The following is a 23,865-nucleotide window of genomic DNA, read 5'->3' as shown; positions in this document are numbered from 1 at the left end:
GCTGGGTATCCTACGGGGTATGGGCATGCATTGACCCAGGTCCCAGGCTGAGCTCTTTTCTAAGGGCATCACTCCCAGGACTTATTCTCACATCACAGCGATGGGGCATCCTATGGGGATGCTGTACTGGTACATCTCAGTCACAGGTGGGAGCCAAGGACCAGATAGATCTGCAGGAGGCCTCTCTGTTGAACTGAAGTCCAAAGAGTGGAGGCACACAATCCCTGGCTGGTCTTGCCTATTCCCATTTTCTCTACTCCTGTCTTTCTCTCCCTTGTTTTAGCTGACATTAAGTGGGAATCACCCCATCACTCACATTTTTCTTCCTCACTGCCTCTTCAAGAAGCTAAAAAAACAAGTCCAAACCCCCTGAGCTACCTTCATTTCATATGCCCTCCCAAAGCCCTGTGTTTTTCTGCAGGATTCCAGCAAGATGGCCCTGCAGGCGTTTTCCAAGACAGGAGACACTTCAGACAGCAACAAAAATGTGTAGAATTTGGCCTCTTCTGTTCCCTTACCTTTTGGTGACCTTCAGGGAGCTTTAGACAGGCAGCATCTTCCCTCGCTCCCTGGCATGCCCCAGGACAGCTCCTGCCAGCCCAACCCAGGCCGCCTGCTGGCGAACAAGCCATAGAAATGGAAAAACAAAGAATGAGACAGGTGGGGAGAAAAAGATGAGTTGACTGCTAATGTAAGAATTATTTCCGTGCAGATTCCTTGTGCAACCAGATGGCTGGAGCAAAATCTTTCTGTGCCAGGTGTGCTCCTCATCCCTGCTCTCACCCTGCCTGGCCCAGGGCTCTGCACATGGAGAGGTGGGCATTACTGATGAGTCTATGGTGGAAGCCAGAAGCTTCGCACTCTCCAGGGCCACAAGTTGTTGCTCTTTGGGCATGCACAGATGCTGAGGGAGAATGGCTGCTCAAGGGGACTCCTAAGTTTTAGATTTGTGTTTGTTGTATTCACCTAGGAGGTTTTAGCCACTGTACAGCTCAAGAAATGCAAAAAAAAAAGTCCAAAACAGAAGGCTTGACCTCAGTGGTACCCTTTGTTCCATCACATTGCCAAGGAATTGCCCAAGGGCACAGACATCCTCCATTGTGGGGAGCCAGGGCCAGATATCACAGGACAGAAAACTTGTCTGCTGTCACTGAGCCGAAGAGCAGCGCTGCACAGAGGGGACTGCTCCTTCTGTGGCACCAGGGCTGATAGCCAAACTCACTGCTGCAGTTCACCAGGAAAATCCCATACTTGGAGTAGAGGATAAAAAAATGTCAAAGGATATCTTCTGTGTGGCATTACAGAAGGATGTTGGGGCAACAGAAACTGCCCAGACATGGAGGATGCTCTTCCTCCAACTCTAGCCAGGGAAGCAGCTAGCTTTTGCTCAGACACGATGGGTTCCACGATGTGTCTGAGAGGAGCAACAAGCATCCCTCCGGATGGTCCAGGGAGTCATGGCTGGTCTATTTGGGGATGAGGTCTCTGAGGGGTGCAAAGCCCAGGACAGGGCCATCTGAGGGACAGATGCTCACAGAGCAGATTTCATTGCATTCCCACCCTGGCCATGACTTTAACCTTGACCAGGAGGGCTCTTACAGCAGGAGCCAATTCATTCCCTGTACTCAGCCTGGGGGACAGGGTACACTACAGAAGGGTCTCTCAAAGCCACTCAGGGGCTGTGGGGGACACTTGCATTGCCTGCAGGTACCACAGCTGTCCAGCTCTGTCAAGCAACCCGCTGGGTTCCCCCAGACAAGCAGGAAGCATAGTAGGACACACACACTTCCATCTCCTCTGTGAGAGTGTTTTACAAGCATGGCAGATGAAATAAAAGAGCAGGAGAGCTGTAAACAAGCTAATTTGAGTGTCTCCCTGGGGCCTTGTCAAGTCAGCTTCAGCTCCAGTCAACACCTCTCACATCAGCCAGAGCCCAGCCCAGCCAGCTGCCCTGAGGGGCTGGTGTGCTAATGGCTTTCAGGTGCTCTAGCAAGGCACGGAGGAAGAGCACAGGGAAGGCTCTCCCTCCTTCCCACCCTTGTCCCACATGAAGTCCCCTCAGCTGGCTCCTGGCTCTACTCTCAAACATACATTTCACTGCATGATGCTGATTTCTAGGCTACCCAGCACGCATTTCTAAGGAATGGTTCTTACCACAGTGGAAAAATATTCTTTCACCCCAATATTAAAGATCAGGGCCAAAAGCAAACAAAAGAGCATGAAGAGCGCCTGTCAAAATCAACTGAGCTTTTTAATAGACTTCCAGAGATTGTTTCCTGCCCAGGTCTCTTCTCCCCTGCTCGAGCTGAAGCCTTCCTCTGAGCCAGCATCCCACCTGTTTCTTAACCCAAAAGCTCCTGTGCCACATCTCCCAGCTGAAGTGATGAGGGATTCAATGGAAAAAGTAAAAGGTCAGGATGGATCCATGCCAGGACTGTAGAACACAGATACAGCTGGGAATGGACTTCCAGAAAATGTCCATCCTTCCCGTTGACAATCCTCAGATGTCCTAGAGATGATCACTGAATGCATCTTGCCAAGGAGGAGGAGTCCTTGCGCAGCTCAGGAGCCCAAGCATTACGGAAGAGGCAATGGCAGCTCCAAATGGCAACCAGGAAAAGTGAGAACCTGGTTTGCAAGTGCAAAGGAGCAAGAAATTAAGTAGCCAAGCATCTGATCTGTGACAAACTGGGCCACTGACACATCAGACAGGCAATGAAACAAAGAGCCAGTGATGAACCCGGCAAGCCATCATACAGCCAGCAGCAGATGTGTTCAATTAGCCCAAGAGCCAATATCCAACCAAACACCAACCTAGCCAGCAAAAAATAGACAATAGACTACTTGTTCCATCAAACAGCTGAGTTAATAGCAAAAACGTGCAGGGAGTGAGCAAGCAGCCAAAAACCCACGCCAGCCACTCAATAAGTCAATTAACCAAAGACCCACATAATCAACCACTTAAGTAGAGCCGAGCAAATAACTCACAATGAGTTATTTATCCATTGAATTTAGCCTCTAGTTTTGCTTGGGCCATCTCTGTGAGCACATGTCAAGTCCCCTCAATTGATTTTCAATTAATCTCATTTTGGCTTGTTTATTCTGTGCATGGCTGGCCAAAAGTTAACATTTGAACTGCACTCATTAGCTGTGATTGCCCAGGAAGATTACATGTTGTGCTTTAGTCTCAGATTAGATAAGCGCAGTTTTGCCAGTGAATCTCATTCCCCAAAACGCTTGAACGAGACTGCCGTTAAGCGGCCAGGACACGGTGGTCACATTATTCAAAGAAAGAGTTTGACACGCTCTTATTGAGCACTTATCCAGCCATCCAAGAAGTTCAACTAAATAGTCCCCCAGGAAGAAGGTTAGTGATGCTGCTCAAACAAGAATGGGGAATTGGAGGGTTTGGGTTTAGTGCCCTAAGGTTGATTCCCATTTCTGGGGATCTTTTCCATCACTGCAGGACAGCTGCTGAGGACACAGCTCTGTGAGCAGGCAAGGGTGGCCCAGCTCTGCAACTACAGCCCTTTGTCTGGGGGTTCCTCAGACCCTCCTGGGGTATTGCAGTACCTTCTGCAGGGCCTCCCAGCAGAACTCAGCTCCCGATTTCTTGTCAGTTGGAGAAGTTCCTTCATGGTAGCAAGCTCAGGGACACAGCCAAGCCAGCTCTTTCTGGCAAGGGCTGGGACATGCAAGGCTCTGATTGCATCTGGATGCTCCAAGCATCACCAGAGCATTAAAATAACGGCAACACCACACTGAAAAACCCAACCACCTGACTGAGAGCTGCTCAGAGGAAACATGGTGTTCCTCATCCCACAGGCCTTTGAGGAAAGGCCTTCATGGTGGCATGGAGTCCAGGGCTGCTGTTGTCTTCCTCCTGGTGCAGAAATGCCTCCTTCCTCTGCCCCACACCAGGCTCTTTCACTTGTTTCCAAGAGACCAAAGGTATTCCCATGCTAACGGTCAAACACAAACCCAGGAAAAGCCTTTGCTCCTGTGAAGCCATATCACAGCAGGATTAGGCCTGTGCCATACGTCACACTTGCACTTCACAGAGCCAGATCCTACCAAGCCATGGCTGTTTCTGCATCAGCGCTACGGATGATGGGGAAGGTACCATTCCTGGCCTTCTTCACCCCAAATTGGTCACGAAAAGAAACAAACCAGGCAGACTGGGCTAGCTCCAAGCACGGCCCCATGCAGCTAAAGGAGCTTTTATATCCCTCTCCTCCTGGGGCTGCCGTGAGTGCTTTGCATTCGGTGCTGGCTGGGGAGGAGGCATGTGCTGCCGGCTCAGCGCTGCCAAACCACATTGTCAACTGCTTCGCTGCTGCCTGTGAATCTTAATCCCGCAGGCAATATATAACCAGCAGGAACTACACCATCTTTGAAGTGCAAAGTGGAATATCAAGAGAAACACTGCTATCTCCTGCCTCTCCAAGAGGCAGTCGAAGGGACTGTCAGAGATTAGAACTAATAGTACTTAGCTCACTTCAGCAGCCAGCTGAATCAAATGATCCTTACATGCCCTTATGTCCTAATGAATCGCATCTGATTTTTCACCCAGCTCCTCGAGCATGGAGCAGCAGCACAGCTCAGACCTTGCTTCTTTCATACTCAGAGGGCTGTGCAAAAAATCACCAGCCTCATTACCCTTGCAAATCTGGTCTGTGTTTTTAATCTAGACAGCATCTACAGCTCCCACTGCAGATTCAGGTTTGAGCTCAATTTTCAAAGAGAACTGACGTCTCAAAATCCAAGCTCGGCTGCAAGCATTGAGCTTCAGCTTCAAGACCAAACAAAACCCACTGATTTCACATTATTTCCATACAAAGCTATAAATCAGCTAAGGCTTTGCTTGACTCTAGGCCAAGACTTGACTGAAAGGTTCATGAACCTTAAGGAATCTTTTGACAAGCTCAGTCTGAGATTCAAATTTGTAACGAAACCCCAAAACAGTGAATCTCTGCTAGTTCCATGTAATTTCAGGTTTTGTTGTGAACATTTCATGCAACTCTGGGGACATAGTTACACCAGTATAAACCCAGTTACTCCTTAAAAAGCAATAGAGCTGGCCTAGATTTATGCCGGTGTAAGAGCAATCAACCCAGCCCAGAAAAAGAGTTATTTTTATTCCTTGCCTTCTGTTTTGCTAGAATCCACCCAATAAAAGTTCCCAGCCTGAGTCCAGACTGTAGAAATGCAAATGCCAGTAGAGCATAAACCCCAGCGTGTGTCTGGAGGAATTCATGTAAATCAAGAGTTACACCAGCTGTGTGAGGCTGCTCGTCTCATGTGCAAGCTGATCAAGCTCAGTGAAAACCAACAAGAACCCAAGGATCCCCCTCCCCATCCAAACACTGAGGGGCTTCTGCGAGGAGAGACATTTACAGGACTCTTGTCCTGTGTGGTGACTGTTTCTGAAGGGCAGAAAAATCACTGTGCCCCATCAGACTGACCCCAGGACAGAGGATCCCACAGCCCTGAGAGGGCTGGCTCCTACTCCCCTGCTGCAGCGCTCAGCTCTCAGCAGGTCGCTCAGGCTTATTCCCACTGATTTTTCACAGAGCCCCAGCTCTAATAAGGCAAACTGAGCTTGTGTTCTGGAAGGAAAATGCTGTGGGGCTCAGGGGATGCTGTCCTCCACCCTTGCTCTAATTTTATAGCATATCTGCAGTGGTGGGTCAACATCAAATCGCTCCAAATGGGAGAACTGATGCGAAGTGCTGGGCCAAAGCCCATTTAGCTCCTCTCTGTCCCACATGTGAACCAAAATCTGCAGGTTCAGCTGGATGGCTGATGGGGTAAGGTACTTCTGCTCTTTTGCTCCCTGGCCTCCTGCTTGCACCACAGAGAAATCCTGGTGTCTGAAACCTTGTGCACAAGCAGAGCAGAACATGGAAGCCAGGTGATGAGCTCCTTAGGCCTGCAGTAACATCAGCCCTTTCAACAGAACTGCTCTGGATTGCATGCTGCCGCAGCTTTTGGCCTGGCACAGGTTACTGCTCCTTCATATGCCAAGCATTTCCCACAGTAAGACAGCAAACAGCAGGAATTCCCTATATTTGCTTATTTTAAAAACCTTCTTATTGCAAAGATTTAAGACCTGGCAGGAAGCTGAAGCTGTTTATTTACCCAGGGGCTCACAGCAGCTCCAGAGATGTAATGCAATGAAGTGCTCTTGCCTGCACCCTTTCTGCACCCCAGTCCTCCCCAAAGGCTGGCAGGCAGCTCTCCTTTCACAGCTCATTTTAGTACCCAGAAAGCCACTGGCTTTCCTAGACTAATCTCAGCCTGCCAGATCCTCCTGCCCTTGTTTTAATCCCACACCCACTCCCAAGGGCTAAAGTACTTTGATGCATGCTCCCTTCCATGCTTTGCGGAGGGAGGTCCTAATAAGGCAGCTGGGCCATTGCTTTGGCAGTCATTATCATCCTACCAGTACTGCTGAGAATCTGGCTTGGCCCTCTGCTTTCCCTGCTAGGCTCTTCAGAGGTGTTAAGAGGGAATTCTTCACTCCCTGGCAGCATCTTTCTGACCCTTCAGTGCACACGCACTGAGATTTAAGTGTTCATCCACATAGGAAAATCTATCCTCGATTTGCTGCCCCTTGATCTGAAAAAGTAATGGTGCCTGTCTCAGGGGGGCTTGATGTGTGATCAGTGGGACTTTGGGTGCTGATTGTGCCTGGCTGGCTCCCTCCCACATGCCCTGGGCAGGTTTGGAACAGGGTTTTGGAAGGGCTCTCTGCAGTGACCCTCTGTGCTGGGTCTTGGGCTCATTCCCACAAACACTGGGTTGTCCCTTGGCCATGTTTCCTGAGATATGGCCTTTACATTCCTGGGGATGCTGTGGGGTGAAGCGGCCAACATCACTGAAGGTCTGGTGTTCCCAGCCATCTTAGCCATGTGCTGAAGGTACCACACAGGGGGTCAGACACCTCCTGAGAGCACAAGACTCTGTCTCCTGTGGTCTTGCAGCACCTGCCCAGCAAGTCCAGCATATGCCTTAATGCATGGGCATAACTTAGTCCTCATGACAGCAGTTATGACACAATCCCAACCCATGTGCTACTTACCTGATGTTCATTTTGGAGCTTCCCTTTGGAAAGCAGAAAGCTTGCTGCGCTCACAAAATTAGGATTCCAAACCTTGGATGACAACTTGAGTTTTAAAGCAGCTTCATCCTACATCTGAATCTATCTTTAAGTAGACAGGAGTGTTAATGCTAAGGGGTACTACCTTATTTATCACTAATATTGCTACTTATTTGTACTTACGTTATAGTTTTCAGAAAAAAACTCAACAGTAAAGAAAATCTTAGCTCTTGTCCTACCAGGAATGAAGTCCAAGAGCAAGACGAATGATCAGGGAGGAAGCCACACTTCTCAGGAAGTAGCAAGAGTAGGACTGGGGTAAAGGATGAGCCAGGAGCCAAGGGTGATGGCAGCACAGGGAGTACCCACACTAATGGGATATAACCCTGCAGGCACCAAACGCAGCAGGTAGAGCTGGGTGCTGGTAGCACTGAGAGCCTCAGGGAGTGGTGAGCCACATCCAAGGTCCATACAGGAAGCCTAGTCAGGAGCAAAAGCAGCCTGAAACAAGACCAGAGATAATTTTTAGTACATGGCTAAGGTCTCTTCCAAAGTAAAATGCACACCCCCAGACCAGGCAGGGAAGGAATGCCCTGGGGATGAGCTTAAATAGAGTCTAGGGGCCATGGGCAGTGGTGTGGGTGGGGTCCCAGGTGAGGTTGGTCAGGGCAGTTGATGTGCACTGATGTTCACCTGAAGGTGCTTCATGGCACCAGGCAGATGTGGGTGCAATACTGCAATACAGAGAGGAGGCTAGCCCAGATGTTTAGAGGTGTTGAGAACATTGGACAATGGGGGATGGAAGCACTGGGATATAAATTTAGCAGAAGCCACTTGGCTAATTAACACCAGAGGATCTGTTAACCGTCCTGGTCCTGCCCAAACAAACCCCCTTCATACTGTGGGAGGAGATAAGGTCCCTGTATTACACACAGGGAAATGGCTGGGGAAGGCAGTGTGGATTGCTCCTCCCTTGGGAAAAGGCAAGCCCACTCGTGGGATTGTCTTTGCTCAGGGACCTGGATGTACTTGGTGGGTAATGCGGGAGGATGGGACTACTCAGTGTGTGCCTCAAGGACGTTTAACCTTGGGGGAAAAGTAATCTGTGAGGTGAGTTGTACGTTGCAGGAAGTGATGGAGGAAGTAGGAACCACAAAGAGTGAACCAGATGTGTGCAATGATGACCCAAACCTAGCCGGTGCTGGAGTCCAACAGTCAAACATACTTCTGCCCTGAACATCTATCTTGACAGATGGAAGCCAAGTCACTGAACATCTGAAGGAGTGAAGAAAGCTTATGGAATGGATAAATGAATATTATGTGGGACCTGGGCATAACGTAAATGGTATGGAATAAGGGGTGGAGACTATATGGGGTCTGCTGAGCTGGAATTGGATTTCCCCTATAGCAGCCCTCACGGTGCTGTGGTTTATGCTGGGAGCTGGCAGGGTGTTGATAGCACCCTGGTGTTGTGGCTGCTGCTGAGCAGTGCTTACACAGCACCAAGGCTCTTTCCCACATTTCCCCCAGTGGGACAGGGTGGGCAAGATCAGGGGAGGGGACACAGCCAGGACAGACGACCTGAACCGACCAAAGGGATATTCCATACCATATGACGTCTGCTCAGTATAAAGCTGGAAGAAAGGAGGAAGGGGTGTGTGTGTGTGTGTGTGTGTGTGACCCTTGGTCCTCCGAGGCAACCACTACGCGTATTGGAGCCCTGCTTCCTGAGAAGGCCCGACATTGCCTCTTCATGGGGAGCAGAGAACAAATCTGTTTTCTTTTGCTTCCGTGTGCGGACCTTTGCTTCATTTTGCTTATATTAAAACTGCTTTTATTTTACCCACAAGGGTTGGTTTACCTTATTTTCCTTCCCCTCTTTGCCCTGTTGAGAAAACAAGGGGAAAAAGGGGGGGAAGTGATAGAGCAACTTGGTGGATACCTGGCATTTAGCCAAAGTCAAACCATCACACAGGTGTTTGGAGGTACCTCTCCCCCCCACATCAATACCACAGAAGAAAATCAGTTTCCATCATTCGCCAACCTTCTTCTTAGGGCTGTGAACTAGTGTCAGGAAGATGGTGTCACAGCTCTGCTGTCGGTAGGGAGCAAGGCCAGCCTCTCTCCCCAGCAGCAACACCGAGAATCTGCTGCAGTAGGCCGGGGTTCCCACAGCAGCTATTCTGGCAGGAACCTGGACCAACGATCCCCACATTCAAGGGAGAGACTGCGGGTGTTCAATGCCTTGCAGCAGACATCAGGATTTGGTCCCTGAGTGGTATGCACGAGGGGAGAAAGCCCACTGGGGAATACAGTTATTCAAATTGGATGTGAGCTACATTTTATCTTATTGGAGCGGGTTCGGGGGTGATGTAATCACTCAGTGTGCTTGTACGTTTGGGAATGGGATGAGATGCTGTTTATCATGAGCTGACAAGTCAAGGAAGGATGCGAGAAAATGATCTGGGACTTCCCATGCAGGACTTGCTGGAGCTGTGAACCGGGGGAGACGTGACTGGAAGCTGTAAGGATTAATGGCCCCTCTGCTGCTGTACAAGGCGCGAATGAATGAAATTCTGTTCCCCTTACACAGGAATGCCATTAATTCAAGGGGAGATTAGTCCAGATTTTTCTCCAGTGTGATGAAAGCAGAATTTGGCCCTTGATCTTGCACAGAAAATGCCTGTCTAGCAACTTTTGAGGCTCTTTCTTTTCATTTCTCTTTTGATTTGATTACATTTTCTTATGTAGCAACATTTTTTTTCCAGTAAATGCAGAGAGAAGGAAATAGAGAGTGACAGGAAGGCAGGCAGGCAGGTAGAGGCACCAGCAGTCAGGAGGGAAGGAAAAATGACTGAACAGAGGGGAGCTGTGACTGGAACACAGGGAGCTGCTCCCCCCTGGGCAGTGGGGGGAGATACTGGGGTGTGAGGGGTGAAAAGCCTCAGGGGTGGGAGGTCTCTGGCACGTTTGTTGCCTCTTTGGTTGGAATTCATAAGTAAATACGGAGTTGACTGAAACTGCTCTGACTCTTCAGCAGCCGTCTTTGGCACTCAGTGGAATTTGGGGCGGGAGGGGGCCAGGTGGGGTCTGTGTTTGCTCACATTCCTCTTCATGTGCCAGTTTCGGGATGCTGGTGCAAAGCAGGGGACAGCAGCGGGGCGGTGTGTGTAGCTGGGAGGTGTGACAGGCTCCCTTGGCTTCTGGTGGCTTCATGCCCTGGTAGCTAGTCCAGGAGGGGGAGGCGATGCCACATGGGTGATGGGGAGCAGAGCACAGGGACAGGGTTTTGTAGTGCAGAGGACCAGGTGGGTGAGCTGGCACTGGAAGCTGGGCAGGGATGGGACCCCCAGCAGATGAGGCTGTGCCACCTCCTGGCAAGGCACTGGGTGCCCGTGGAGCATGAGGAAGCAGTGCTCACTGAGATCCTGCGGGCACATTAATGGAACAGGTCCTCTGCCCCAGGTGTGCTCAGTTCCAAGTGGCTGAGCATCCAGGAGGGATAAGCTGGCACACAGCTGCCCACCAGCCCAGCTGCACCCAGCCCCTCTCCTCTGAGCTGTGCCCCCACCAAATTTCCAGCCATGGGGTGCTCTGGGACCCTGCCAGAGTACACTTCACAAGCTATTTCTGCTCAAGCTCTCTAACCTGCAGCTTTGCTATCCATCACAGCAGGGAGCTTCACCTAATTCCCTAAATGAAGCCAGCAGAGGTTTTTCTTGCAGAGCAGCTGACACTGAGCCACTTTGCTGTGTGTCACCCAGAACAGTGGCAGGCTGAGCTCTCTGCTGAGCTCCACAACCTACCATGTAGCATCACATTTGCCACCCACGTCCTGCTTGGAGCTTCTCTCCGCTGGCAGGACACAGTGGTACAATCTACAAGCAGAAGCAGCAGATGTTTAAAAAAAAAAAAAAAAGGCAGTAATCCAGAATTTTGCTGATATAAACATAATACCAGCACTGAATACAACTGAAGGAAGACAAAAACATCCCAAAGACATAAAACATCAGGCCCCTTGGAGAACCTCCAGGCTACACGCACTGAACTCCATCAGCCTCGAAGAAATGAGTGCTTAACCCCTTTTCAATCTCTTTGGCAGTCCAGCCCTTGAAGATTTATAGTGGACTCTGAATGAGGGATCTTCTTTGACATGTCCTGCCCCTTTAATGATGGGAGAGAAAACTAACAGCTGCCCTTCAGACACCCGTCTGACCATCCCAATCCCCTCCCCGTGGGACGCGTGGCCCCTTCCTCGCCATCAGTCCCCACCACCTCTAGAGCCCCGCCAACACCTCGGGGACCTGTCACAGTGTGGGGATGCCCGTCTGCCAAACACCCGGTGCTCAGATACCCGCTGGTCCCTGTGAGCTGTGCCAGCAGTTTGCTCATCCCTGGGATGCTCTTTTAGGAGGTGGGTGCCCTGCTGCCATGCTCACCTGCCTGCACTGGTGACATGCCGCCGGGTGCAGGAGTTGGTGCAGGCCAGCGAGGGCAGGGCAGGCAACACGACCAAGCCGTGTTGCAAATTCCTCTCTGCCGGCGCCGCTCATTCCCAAGCCCTAATTACGGCAGTGCTGCAGGGACCAGCCTGGCGCGGCTGGATCCCGGGGTCAGGCCAGGCTCCGAGGGCCAGTCGTGCTCCAAAGACAGCACTGATGTATTTTGACAGGACTTAAGGACACCTGCTACTTTCAGAGATTTTTCTCTTTTGCTAGCAAGCTTTTGAATGAGTGTGTGTGTGTTGACAGGGGCAGATATCACTGGAGGGTGTTGAGGAGGGAGCAGGAGGGAAATCTCCAGAGAACGTGTCAGGAAGGATTTTTCTCGGCTGCTCACCCTACAGTGAGCGATGGGCACCGAGGAAGCAGTGCCCCATGTACCTAGCTTGCATGTGCTAGCTTCAGTTATGAGGTCCTACAATATTCTTCTTATCATCACTTTAAAGCCAATTAGTATCTTTAATTTATGGAGACCACACACATGCCCAACCCTTGTATTTATGCTGGATGGCTTCCATCTTGGAAACTTTCTTGGTTTCTGTCCATCCCCAGAATGTTTCTGGGACTCCACCTTCCCCTGCCCAGCCCTGTGGCCACAGGGGAGCCGGGAGGATTCATGGCCAAAGCACTGAGAGGGAAACCAAGCTACCAAACTTTTCTATCTATTGGAAGTGTCTCAAGCTGAGCAAAGTACGTGTTCCAGGCACAGGAGGGGGACTGTGTTCACTCATGAAATAAACGTGTTCTTGCATTGTAGGTGCAACACACAGGGACAAACTTCTTTCACGTCAGTGCCAGGTCCTGTGGACTGAAGCTGAGATACTGTACCCAATATATCTAGCAGTCTTGGTGGGTTTGCTCCAGACACTGGAAAGCAAAACCAGTTCTGTACATTCATTTCACCAGCTCCATTAGAATCATAGAATAGTTTGGGTTAGAAAGGACATTTAAAGGTCATCTAGTCCAACCCACCTGCAGTGAGCAGGGACGTCTTCAACTACAACAGCCTGCTCAGAGCCCCATCCAACCTGACCTTGAACGTTTCTAGGGATGGAGTAACCAGTGTTTCATGGCTCTCATTGTAAAAAATGCTTTCCTTGAAAATCACCCCCTGTCCTCTCCTCACCTTCAGTCCTGGTTTCCTTACTCTCCTTACCTAAGGGACTGCCAGACCAGTAGCCATCAAGTCCAGGCTTGACTCTCTCAGCCGCAGTTCTGCGGGGCACATCATCGGGGTGGCACTGTGCGGGGTTCCTGCTGCACAGAGGGCAGGGAAGGCAAGCCTGAGCTTCACCTGCCTGTGCAGGAGTGGGATGCGGGAGATCAGCTGCCTGCTTTAGCACAGACAAGTCCTTGGTGGGAGTGACTGGGAGCCCAGCAAGGACTGAAAGGTGTTTTTCATCTGGGAGCCACCATCCCACCCCACATGGTGCTACAGTGCAGAGCTCCCTACGGAAAGTGCTTGGTGAAATGATATAGAGCCATGTTGCCCAGATCTCCCTGTGAGTTTCCAGACACATTCTATCTATCTATCTATCTGCTGTTTTGCAGCCAGAGGGGCATGAAGGCTGTTCTCAGCCTTGTTCCCTTTCTGCACATTGTCCACACTCCCCCTTGCTGGCATTCACTGAACCCATTCTTGGCATGTATCAGAGGAGAAGCCAGGAATTCAGTAGGCAGTGAAGGTGCTCAGTGTCTTCTCAAACTGCTCCCCAGCCTCTCCAGGAGTTTTTTGCTGTGTTGGAATGGTGGGATCATGTGAGGAGGGCTGGAATGAGCATCACTGCACATCTTCCCCTGTGTCAGAGCCTCTCTGTCTGAGTGCTTTCATGTGCAAAAGGCAAAACAGAAATACACCTGACCTCTGAACTTTGGACAGGGCCTTTTACCACCTCAAAGTAGTTGACATTGTTGCTGTTTTACCTCCTTCCTCTCTTTGCTCCAAAACCCGGACACTTGTGCCAAGTCCAGTTCTCAGCACATCTGCTCTTTCAAAGAGTTGGGAGGTCCCAGGACCAGTCAGTCCCGGCATCAGGACTCTGACATCTGGTTCAGCCTTTTTTATGAGTCACTGGGGTAGCTTGAGAAAGTCATGAAACTATTCCTAGCCAGTGCAGCTGACTGCTGGGATGGCGCAAGTCCCACCCCCATGGGTCCCAGTTGGCTGCCCTTCTCCAAGTCTTCACCTGCAAGCACATGCCAAGCACCCTGAGCTCTTTTGTTGGAAAAGCCTCGCAAATGCCCCTGGTCTGATGTCCCATGATGGGAATATAGGTGTCCTATGCCAACAGTTCTCTGCCAACAGTTCTCTGGCAGCCCATGTCCAGAAGAGGAAGGTGCAGAAGTGCTCCATGTAGTCTTGCATAAGCTGTCAAGATTTCAACAGGTACTTTAGTATAATGCCATTTTGTGGGATTTACCTGCTGCTCCCCTTTGCCCTGTGGTCCACTCTACCCCACTCTTTTAGAGAGATTTCAACTATTGCATTTGCTTCTCAAGACCAAAGCCTGCTCACAGCCTCCTTGCTGTTGAGCTGCAGAAACACCACTAGTCCCAGCTTTACACCAAGGTTAACCGAGCAGAGCCTGGCCCCATGTGTGTTAAATGTTCACAGACTCATTATTGCCCTTCCCTGGTCTTTATTGTTTCCTTGGAGGGGCTGGGAGCTGTGGATCTCGTGCACACTTTGTCCCAAACAGAATAGCACTGCAGGAATGGGAGCTGGCAGCTCCCAGCCAGGGGTTGTTGTGGGGGATTTTTTTCCACTGCCTCTGCTGGGGCTTTGTTTTTCCATTGCCATCCAATGAAATAAACACTTTCACATGTTGCAAAGTCCTGCGGACAGAGCTTGGGAGCTTTGCTTTTGCTTTCCATGTCCTTGTGGAGTGGTTGTTCCCGCTAGCCTCCCCACCAGCCCAACTCTCTTGAGTGCTGTCTCCAACCTCCTTAGCTGAGCAGGACCACAGTACTCTCCTCCCAGGGACCCTGGTGGCACTTTTCCCTAAGGACACAATTCCCCTGGAGGGACAAAACCTGGTGGCTGTGGGACATGGTGCAGGAGCATCCCTGCTATGTGTGGCTGGGAGCAGAGATGAGCCTGATGCCTGGCTGGAGTGGTGCTGTGGTGGGACGAGGAGCCTGAGTGTGGCAGGAGGAGGGGACCCTTGCAGAGACACTCCTGGGACTCCCTGCTCCTCTCACCTTGAGACCTCAACTGTCCACCCTGGCTCCTCAGCCAGGCTTGAGGCTTCGTGCCCCTAAGATTCATCCAGACCTTTCCATGACACCCCTCTGCCCTTTCCTGAGAGCCCAGGAGCCATATGGGGAAGGAGGAGAGGGGGGCAAGGGGGAGAGAACATTTTTAGGCCCTGTTGTTTCTGCTCACAGACGTGGCAGTCCCCGCACACGCTGCAGCTCCAGCACTGGCAAGCACAGCCCAGGCTGCTTTTATGTTTCCTGCCTCTGCTCCCAGGCAGCCCTGGGACAGCCCAGGACCGAGGCACTGAGCTGGCTGGGACGCCCACTGAGCTGACTGCACTGGGTGGGATCTGTGAACCCCTCTGAGCATCACAGGATGTGGGCAGTGTGGGCTGAGAGCAGAGAAGAAGGGCAAGCCAGCCATGGGAAGAAGAAAATCTGATGTGGTCTCCCAGTGTCCCCTCTCCTGGTGTGGGCCAGGAGATGTTGACCAGTCAGGGTGATGCTACCACTTGCATTAACCCCTTCCACGGGGAGAGCCCAGGAGCAGGCCTGGGGCTTGCACTGGACTCCCTGACACTTCTGCTGTGATGATTTCCATCAGCACAGCCCAGATCCAGCCCTGATCCCATGGGGAAAGTCCTGCCCCTCCTGCCTTCCCCACCTGTGCTTGGGAGAGGTGGGGGTCCCTGGGGGAGGTTGCAGACCACAGCAGAGACATGGGAGTTGTGACCAAGGCTGCATGGGGCACTGTGTGCCCACAGCAGCACCCCACTGATCCCCAATGAAACTAGTTGTCCTCTGGAGCAAGCCGGGAGGGTTGCCTCTCCTGGGACACCCAAATTAGTGTCACCATCTGCAGCGGGTCACAAATCAGGCAGCCCTCTCTGCCCTCCACTGCTGTCACCAGAGAGGTCAAGTCTAACCTGCACCATACAAGAGAGGGTCAAACTCTCCTAAAAGTTGGGTCTGTTGTGATCTGGCTCTTTTGGGGTCTTTTGTTGCATCCCAGGCAGAACAGCTGCACTTACATATTGGGGGAATTCCTGCAGAATTAGGGTCTTCCCAAAAATGGGACCTGGGTGTCACATAAGATCCCTGGAGAAGGGAGAAGGCAGCTCCCCAGCAAGGAAAAGGCTGGGCTGGGAGTTGGTGAAGCTAGTCCAGTGTCCCCAGTAAGAGGCAGGCTGGTCCTTTTTTGGGTGCTCAGCCTTGAAGCCCAGTTTCTTGGAAAACCACACTTTTCGCAGCATCCCTGCCAGGCAGTGGGGAACCAGGCTGTAGCCCAGGTGGAAGCCTGCCGGCTCCTGTCCTTCCCTTCACATCCCCAAATCTGGCAAGTGCCACTGGCGAAATACAAAGAACAGACATTTCATGGCAGAGAGACACTCACGTCCCCATCGTGTTTGCAGCCCGGCTGCTTTTGCTCCCCCAAACAGGCAAGCCTGAAGCTTCCCCTCCACCTCTGTTGTGTTTCAGCTGCGCTTCTCTGATGTCATAAATGAAAGGCAGGACATAAATAAATAATAATAATAAAAATAAAAATCCCTGCACAAACACATAACAAATCAAAATGACCCTGTCTGTGAATGAAGGGAAAGAAAAGGCGGACCTTCCCTGGAAGTCTTGAGAGCTTCCAAAAATAGGCTGTGGCCCCAGCCAAGGCGAGCGCAGCCAGGGTTTGCTTGGTCAGCGCCAGCACCGGAGGGGAGCAGCAGTTTCCCAGACACTCCTGCCCTGCTCCAGTGCCCGTGGACAGATGGACCATGTCCCCCTCCCATGGGCACAGCAGCCAATTCCCCATGGTGCAGCAAATGGCAGTGTGGGTCAGCTGGTGTGAAATCCCTCCGTAATTCAGGGTGAAGTTTTATTTTCCTGCTTACAGCTGAACAAGCCATGGGCTGCAAAACACCTTATCCCAAAGGTTTTCCAGGATGGCAAAAAGGGTCCCATGAGCAAGCACACCTCAAATTTCAGTGCCCAGCTGCCTCCCAGCCCTTGTATGGACTGTTACACAGACCTGGAGGACTTATCCCATTTTCCCAGGAGTCTCCATGCTGTGCTTGGTAGATGCAATTGGATGCTTTCTGCCTCCAGACACCCCTGAGAGCAGTGGCTGCTGGGGGTGGGAGGGTGCTGGGGTGGCTGGGGATGGCAGAGGGACCGGGCCGTCCCCACAGCGTGGGGTGATGCTGGCAGCAGCCCCTCTCCCTGCTGTGCATCTCCCCAGGCTTCTAGCTTCTCCCAAGCTGTGCTACAGGAATGCTCCTTGTGCCAGCTGCTGCCTCCCACATCTGGGAACCCTGAGTGGAGCCATGGTGCTGGGGATGGAAATTTGGGCTTGGGCTCTATGGCTCACCTGTCTCAGCCCTGCATCCGGCCTGGGGGCTGCACAGAACCCCCAGCAGACTTTGGCACCCTTCCCCTTGTCAGAGGCACCTCACGTCTCCCATATCTGGGCAGGATCTGCCATTCCATTGGGTGCAGGCAGGAGAGGCAGGAGAGGGAGAGACAGAGCTGGAACTCCTGCTGAGCCGGCGGCTGTCTGTGCACGGGCGGCACGGCCTCCCCTCTCCTCCGTCCGGAGTCACATTCCTCTCTTAACCCGGCATGCCGCAGTTCAGCGAGTGTGTGCACGAGCGCACACGTCCTCCAAGAGCCCCAGCCGGTGGCCAAGAGACTCCAGATGCTGGAGGAGCTGTGCACAGCTGCCGGCCAGCAGCAGCAGAAGGGGAAATAAAGAAATAAAAGAATTGACACCCTTTCCCTTCCTTCTCCTTTTCCCTTTCCTCTTTTCCCTTTCCAACCCAGGACAGAAAGGAAGAGCAGCACCCAAGTCCAGGCTCCCCTTGCTGGCACCACCCCTGTCTCTGAGCTCTCTGTTCAGCAGTGGTGCTGCCTGACCCCAGCGAGACATTCCCGTGTCCCCTCCATCCTCCTCCGTCCATCCTCCAAGCTCCCAAGGCTGGGCTGTGCCTGCGAGGTCACCCCGGGCAGAGCTGCCTGCTTGGCTTGGCCAGGGGAACCAGCAGAGATTGTGGCATTACTGGAAAGAGAAAATCTCCACGAATAATTGAATGGGAGCCCAGTGAGCTGGGCTGTGAGGGGCCTGCCTGAGAAATGAGAGCATGGAGCAGGAATGTCAGGTATTTCCTTCTGCTCCCCAGCACTAGAGCAGCCCCAGGTAGCAGGCAAGGGCAGACGAAGGGACCAGTGCTGCTCTCCCACATCCCTTTGCTGCTGGGGAGGTCTGGGGTAACCTCCAAATCACAAGCAAAGCTGCAGGGGTGGAATCGAGACTGTGTCTTGCTGGTGAGATATGGATCTGATGCTGTCAGCTCAAATGGGAAAGGAAATGGAGAAAAAATGTGCAAGAATTGCAGGAGGTTTTATTCAAAGATTAGATCGATCGAAACATTTCTGCAGTGTGGGAGCTGGGCAGGAAGCTGCCTCAGAGAGGGCCAAGGTCTATATTTAAAATGGAAGCGTTTCCTGGGCCATCAGCCCAATGTGCCTGCAGGAGTGTGATGGGGAGGGTTTCACACAGGCACCAAAAACGCGGAGGCCCACAGACCCTCCCGTATCACCTCCTCCTCGGCAGGGCTGAACACCCCATGGGATATTCAGTGGGGATGAAGAGGAATCACCCCTCAAAAGTGAAGAGGAGGTGCAGGAATGGAGAAACACCAGACCCCAAAGTTGAATTCAGGTCACAGTCCCACTGCCCCTTGGTTTTGTTTCTTCCTTTGCGTGGCTTGCGGTTGAAACTCTAAACCGGCTCATCTGGCCGGCTGGCCGACTGGGAGCGGGGCTGCAGAGCTGGATCTTGGCGCAAGCCTCGCATCAGCTCTGCATAACCCCCAGCCATTTGCGCACGATGGAAAAGCACAGTAAAGCTTTTGCTTCCTAGTTTGCATAAGCATCGATGCCATTTCCAGAGAGGATGGGGAGGATAACAGGCAGCCGGCAGCTTTGAAGGCTGGGGTGGGATGGAGAGGGGCTGATGCAGAGGGGCAGAAGGGAGAAGGACAGCTGCAGCAAGGGGCTGTGCAAGCAACAGGGTTTTCATCCTGCTGAGAGCAAGGACCGGTGTGTTTTGCATACACAAACGCCACCGATGTGGAGCTCAGAGACAGTTCAAGCACCAGCAAAGACAGGAGTGTCCCTGTGCCTGCGTAGGGTTCCCCACTCAGAGCATGGCCAGTGTGGCTGCAGCCTGAAAATGTCCCCCAACTCCTCCGGTTTTCCTGCCCTAGTGTTTGCAAGCGTTAGGTGTGCAAACACAGCACTTCCCTGCAGCTGCACAGCAGATGAGCGGTTTGCTCACTTGTCTGGCAATGCTCTGCTCTGCCTGCAGACACTCCCTGGTTACACGTGGTCTTCCGAAATGCAACCAAGCAGCAAAAGAGACGAGCAGCTCTGTCCTTCCCTTCGCTAAACTCAGAGGCTGAAACATCATCACCTCTATTCTTATATCTGGGGATAGGGACAGGTCCCAGCTTTACCAGCTCCCAGAAGATGATGAAATAGAAATCAAAGGGAATAGAGCAAAGCAAGAAGATTACCCCAAACTTGAAATCTGTTATTTTGCTTTTACTTTCTTCTTCCGCCTTGTGTTTGTTTCTGAGCACCAATAGGAGGACTGGCTATGCCAGCTATCCCATATGTGAAATTTGGCTTAAACCAACAGAAATCCAGCTGCTTTCCATGAAGAATATTAAGTTTTTCTTAAAAAATTGCAGCTGAAACTTCTGAGTTTGGGACAATCCCCAAATCCCTCCTGGTGGCTTTGCAGGTCAGGGCACCCTCACCTCTTCCTGGTAAGGTCTGGTTGGGTGAGTCCCGCCTTGCCATTTCTTCCTGGGTCACCTGGAAAAGGGGACCCCAGAGAATTGGCCTCCTTGAGGACATCAAGGAGCTGTGACATCTGGAGGTGCTCTGCCCAGGACACAGCTCCTGGCTTCAGCTCTCACTTTACCTCATGCTTTACAACTCAACAACTCCCATTTTTTACGCTGTCCCAGACCTACACCTCCCTGGGTGTCAATCCTGCCCGTTGCAGGATGCGCCCATGTCCTCTGTGCTTTTATCAAGTTCCTCACCACTAGGCAGATGCTGGCAGGGCTGGTCCAACCTCAGACCTGGGGTCCTGTTGCCTCCCTCTTCCTGGCCCCTCCTGCTCGGCTGATATCCATATTGCTGTCTCTGCTCCGAGCTCCTCAAAGGCCATTTTCCTCTGCTTGTCTGTTCTAATTTGGGTGTTTGGCGGGACGAGTCTGTCTCCTTTCCGAGTGCGGATCCAGCCTGTGCTCGTGGCTGTGGCTTGGACCTGTCTGTGTGCGGCCGGGCTGCCTGGAAGCGGTCCCGGCTGGGGATGCTCTCCGTCCTTCCCAGGGAGAACTCCAAATCCTGTGGCAAGCACAGAGGTGGCAATTCAGTGCCCTTTGGCTGTGTCTGAGTGGGGACATGGTCCCCTGGGTCCTTGGGGGAGAGAGGGAGCCCCCAGTGCACCCACCATGCTCCAGCATGCATAGGGCTGTTGGGGTGTCCATGCTGCCCACCTGCCTTTTTGGCATGAAGATCCTTCCCCTCCTTGCAGCCGAGGCACATGGCTGAACGAAGAACATCTCTTGTTTGCCAGCACTGGCTCCCCTTGTGAGCAAGGCATCTCAGCAAGGACAGGATCGGCCTTCTTCCCCTAGCCTCTGTGATCAGGTGCTGTGGGAATGCCTGGTAACTCTACAGCCCGCTGAACTGTTGTAATTAGGGTATTGAATCATTTGCAGCAGGAAAACGAGGACAGAAAGCAGAGGAGGCGGTGCTGGTGCTGCAGGTGGACATGTACGTCCAGGGACAGGGAAAGCTGCGGTACTAGTTCCCCATGGCTCTCACCTTTGGGGGTCTTGTTGTCCCCCCATGGGTTTGAGAGGGTTTTTGTCAGTGGGAACACATATTTTGTTCTCTCTTTTTTCTCTGGCTGAAGGCACACAGGAGTTTTATCCTCCCAAGAGCTCTGCCCTGCTCCTGAGCTGCGCTGAGACTGAGTGACATGATGCACACACCTTGGCTGCTCCCATCAGGTAGACAGAATCAGACAAAATTAATTATCTGGGATGATTTCATTAAAGGAGGGGGAGGTACAGGAGAGAAAGGCAGTGGTTCTGGCTGGGAGCCCCCTCTCTACCCACCAGGTCCTGCCACCTTCTTCACAAAACTAGAAGCACTTGCCTTCCCTCCTACAGACTCTGGCTCTCACCCAGACTTGAGGAAGCCGTGTGATGCCAACGCCGCCGCAGCCAGGGCAGGAAGACATCCCGAGATGAACACAGAGAGGACCAGGACCACTGCTGCATTTCTGGGGGGAAGGGATGGTGCCTTTTTTTTAAAAAAAAACCCAGAAATGGGTACCTGCCAGGAAAAAAAAATCAAACATATTTTCCGTCATGTCTTGGCTGTGGAAGTGGGGATGTGACAGCTATGGAAAATGGGAGGGATTAGGTAATATGCTGGGATGTAAATAAATAAATAAAGGAGGGAGTGGAGGTGGGGGGAAGATCCCAGAGCAAAATCGACCCCCCCACCCTGTCATGCTCTTCCAGACCCAGCATGCCACCCAACCCACCCCAAGCCCCTGCAGTGCCGTAGGAGGAGGCTGCTCTGGGACACGTGCTGCCCCGCTGTGTGCTGGCACGAGCAGCATGTTTCAAACCACGGCGAGAGATTCTGGGAGCAATAAAAATTGGCTTCGCCTTTTTTTTTTTTTTTCCTCCCTTCGCTCCCCCCTCTTTTTTTTTTTTTTTTCATGTGCTGCATTTCCTACAATCTGATTTTCTTCTCTCCAGCAAATACAGGTTTCAGGTTCCCAAGCATGGGGCTGCGGTTTGAGAGGAGCAATGGAAACTCCCTTGTGGTGAGAAGGGGCCAAAGGCAAGGGAGTGCAGGAGGGGAAGGAAAAAGGGGCTGTTCTCACTGGGGTATGGAGGCTAATAGGGGCAAGGAGCTAAAAACCTTGTGCTGTGGTCCAGGCACATTTTTCATTCAGTCCATCCTGCCTGAGGCTGACAGTGATGATGCATCTGGAGCTGGTGCCATCTCCCATGCTGGAAGAGGAGACCTCAGAGGGTCCCATCAGTTCGAGGCCGCCCCAGACCCCACAGGTCACCCACAGGAGGAACTGAGTGGGGTTTGCTGGTGACCCCTACCCACTGCCACCTCCATTCCCTGCCTGTGCATACCCCACAGGGCACTCCCCTGCCTGGCTGATGGCCAATGCATTCTTCTTTCCCAGACAGCTGGGGGAGAAGTGAAAGTGCTTCTCCCCATTCTCGAGCAAGATCTTTATTTACAGGGACTTCAAATATTTATCTAAAGCGCAGGGCTGCAGCAGGGATGTTGGCACGCGGCAGCTGGGTCCCCCCATACAGCCTTCACTGGGTCTCTCAGCTCTGTCACCCCTCCTCACCCTTGAGCCATCTCCTGCTCTTTATTTATTTCCTTGAGGATATTCCCTGCAGTAAATCACTGTTGGCAGGGTTCGTCTGGGGATGATGGGATTCAGCTGCCCACTGGGATTTTGGCTGTGATCTGCAGGAGCACCTCTCCTTCTTCTTATGGGGACTGGATTAATCCTCCAAATGCACTGTGATTTCTGGAGACTATTTCCCTAGATTGGGGAGCTTTGAGGCAATTTGGATAAAACTTGGAAAGCCATCCTCTTTCCTCTGCCTCACACTTCCTGGGCATTTAATCCACCACCTGCTATGAAAGTATGATTGCACCAGTTGGGGCAGTCCCTCCTTGCCCAGTATCACCTTGAGGCTCCTTCATGCTCCTCATCCTGGCTCCTGAGGAAGCCATTTCAACCGGGGGCTTGCTTTCCAGTTAGCAAAGTATTATTTCCAGCCCTCTCCAGTGCCCAAACAAGCAGGACTTTTCCCATTGCTGCTTCCTCAGTGGCAGCTGCCAGTGTTTTGTTTCTTCATGGCTTCAGCAATGGCTGAGTTTGTAACCTGGGATCCAACTGCCAGGTCTGTGGCTGGAAATGGCACCCCTGGTCCCTTGTGTGAATGCTGTGGGAGAGAGAGGGTTCATGCCTTCTCCCACCCCTCAGCAGCCCCAGCCCCCCCCCAGCCCACTCTCCATCCTGACTCCTCAGCACCATCACCCTCTGTCAGGATGTCCCCCTGTGCCCTGGGTGTGCACCCCGGGTGTGCTCCCCATGCAGGAGCCAGTGGATGGAGACTCCTTCCCAGCTCCAGCCTCAGCTTAGTGGCACTTCTGGTTTTCATGTTTTCTCTTTTTTTTCTCTGACAGGGGGAGGAGAGGAGGAAAAGGTGCTTCGTGGAAACAGTCTCCCCCACACTGCCTACAACACAGCTCTCTGAGAGAAGACCCTGAGGAACCCATATTTCTCAGGAGTCTCTGTGTTCCTGGGGTGCAGCTGAGACTCACTCTGATCCCAGCCCTGGGAGCAGTGCCTGGTCCAGGTGGTACAGCCCCAGTGTGCAAAACCATCCAACATGCCTCAGTAAAACAGGGTGGGCTTCAGGAAAATGACCTTGGTGGAAGTCCCCAGAGGCACTGTGACCTCCATCTCAGTGGGGTTGCCCAGGGCACATCAAGGAGCATCACCCAAGTGGCCCGTTGCTGCTGATGGGCATCAGCTGGGCAATGTGGGGACAGGACCTCCTGGTGTCTGGTGGGTAGGTCCAGAGCTGGTCATGGGCTCATGAGGAATTCATTCTCAAATGAGTTTCTGAACGTGTTCCTATTTCCACCACCCATGCCGGCTCCTCCAGCAGGTACACTGTCTGAGAGAGGCTCAACCTGGCGGAGTCCAGGCTCTGCCGGCTCACCACAGCCTGTGCTCTCATCTGATAAAATATCCAATGAGAAAGAAAAATGAGTTTCTGGATTAAATCCTGGCATGAATAAACACTCGTGCTAGAATTTGCCAGTCTTTCAGGAACTGCAAGCATTTTCCCAGTGTCAAATGTTCATGCAGATAATGTATAAATAATGACCTCGATTATGTCAGATATTACAATGAGCAGAGCTCTGGGC

This window comes from Athene noctua, chromosome 16, assembly GCF_965140245.1.
Source record: "Athene noctua chromosome 16, bAthNoc1.hap1.1, whole genome shotgun sequence".
Lineage (NCBI taxonomy): Eukaryota > Metazoa > Chordata > Aves > Strigiformes > Strigidae > Athene > Athene noctua.
This window is presented reverse-complemented; position numbering follows the sequence as displayed.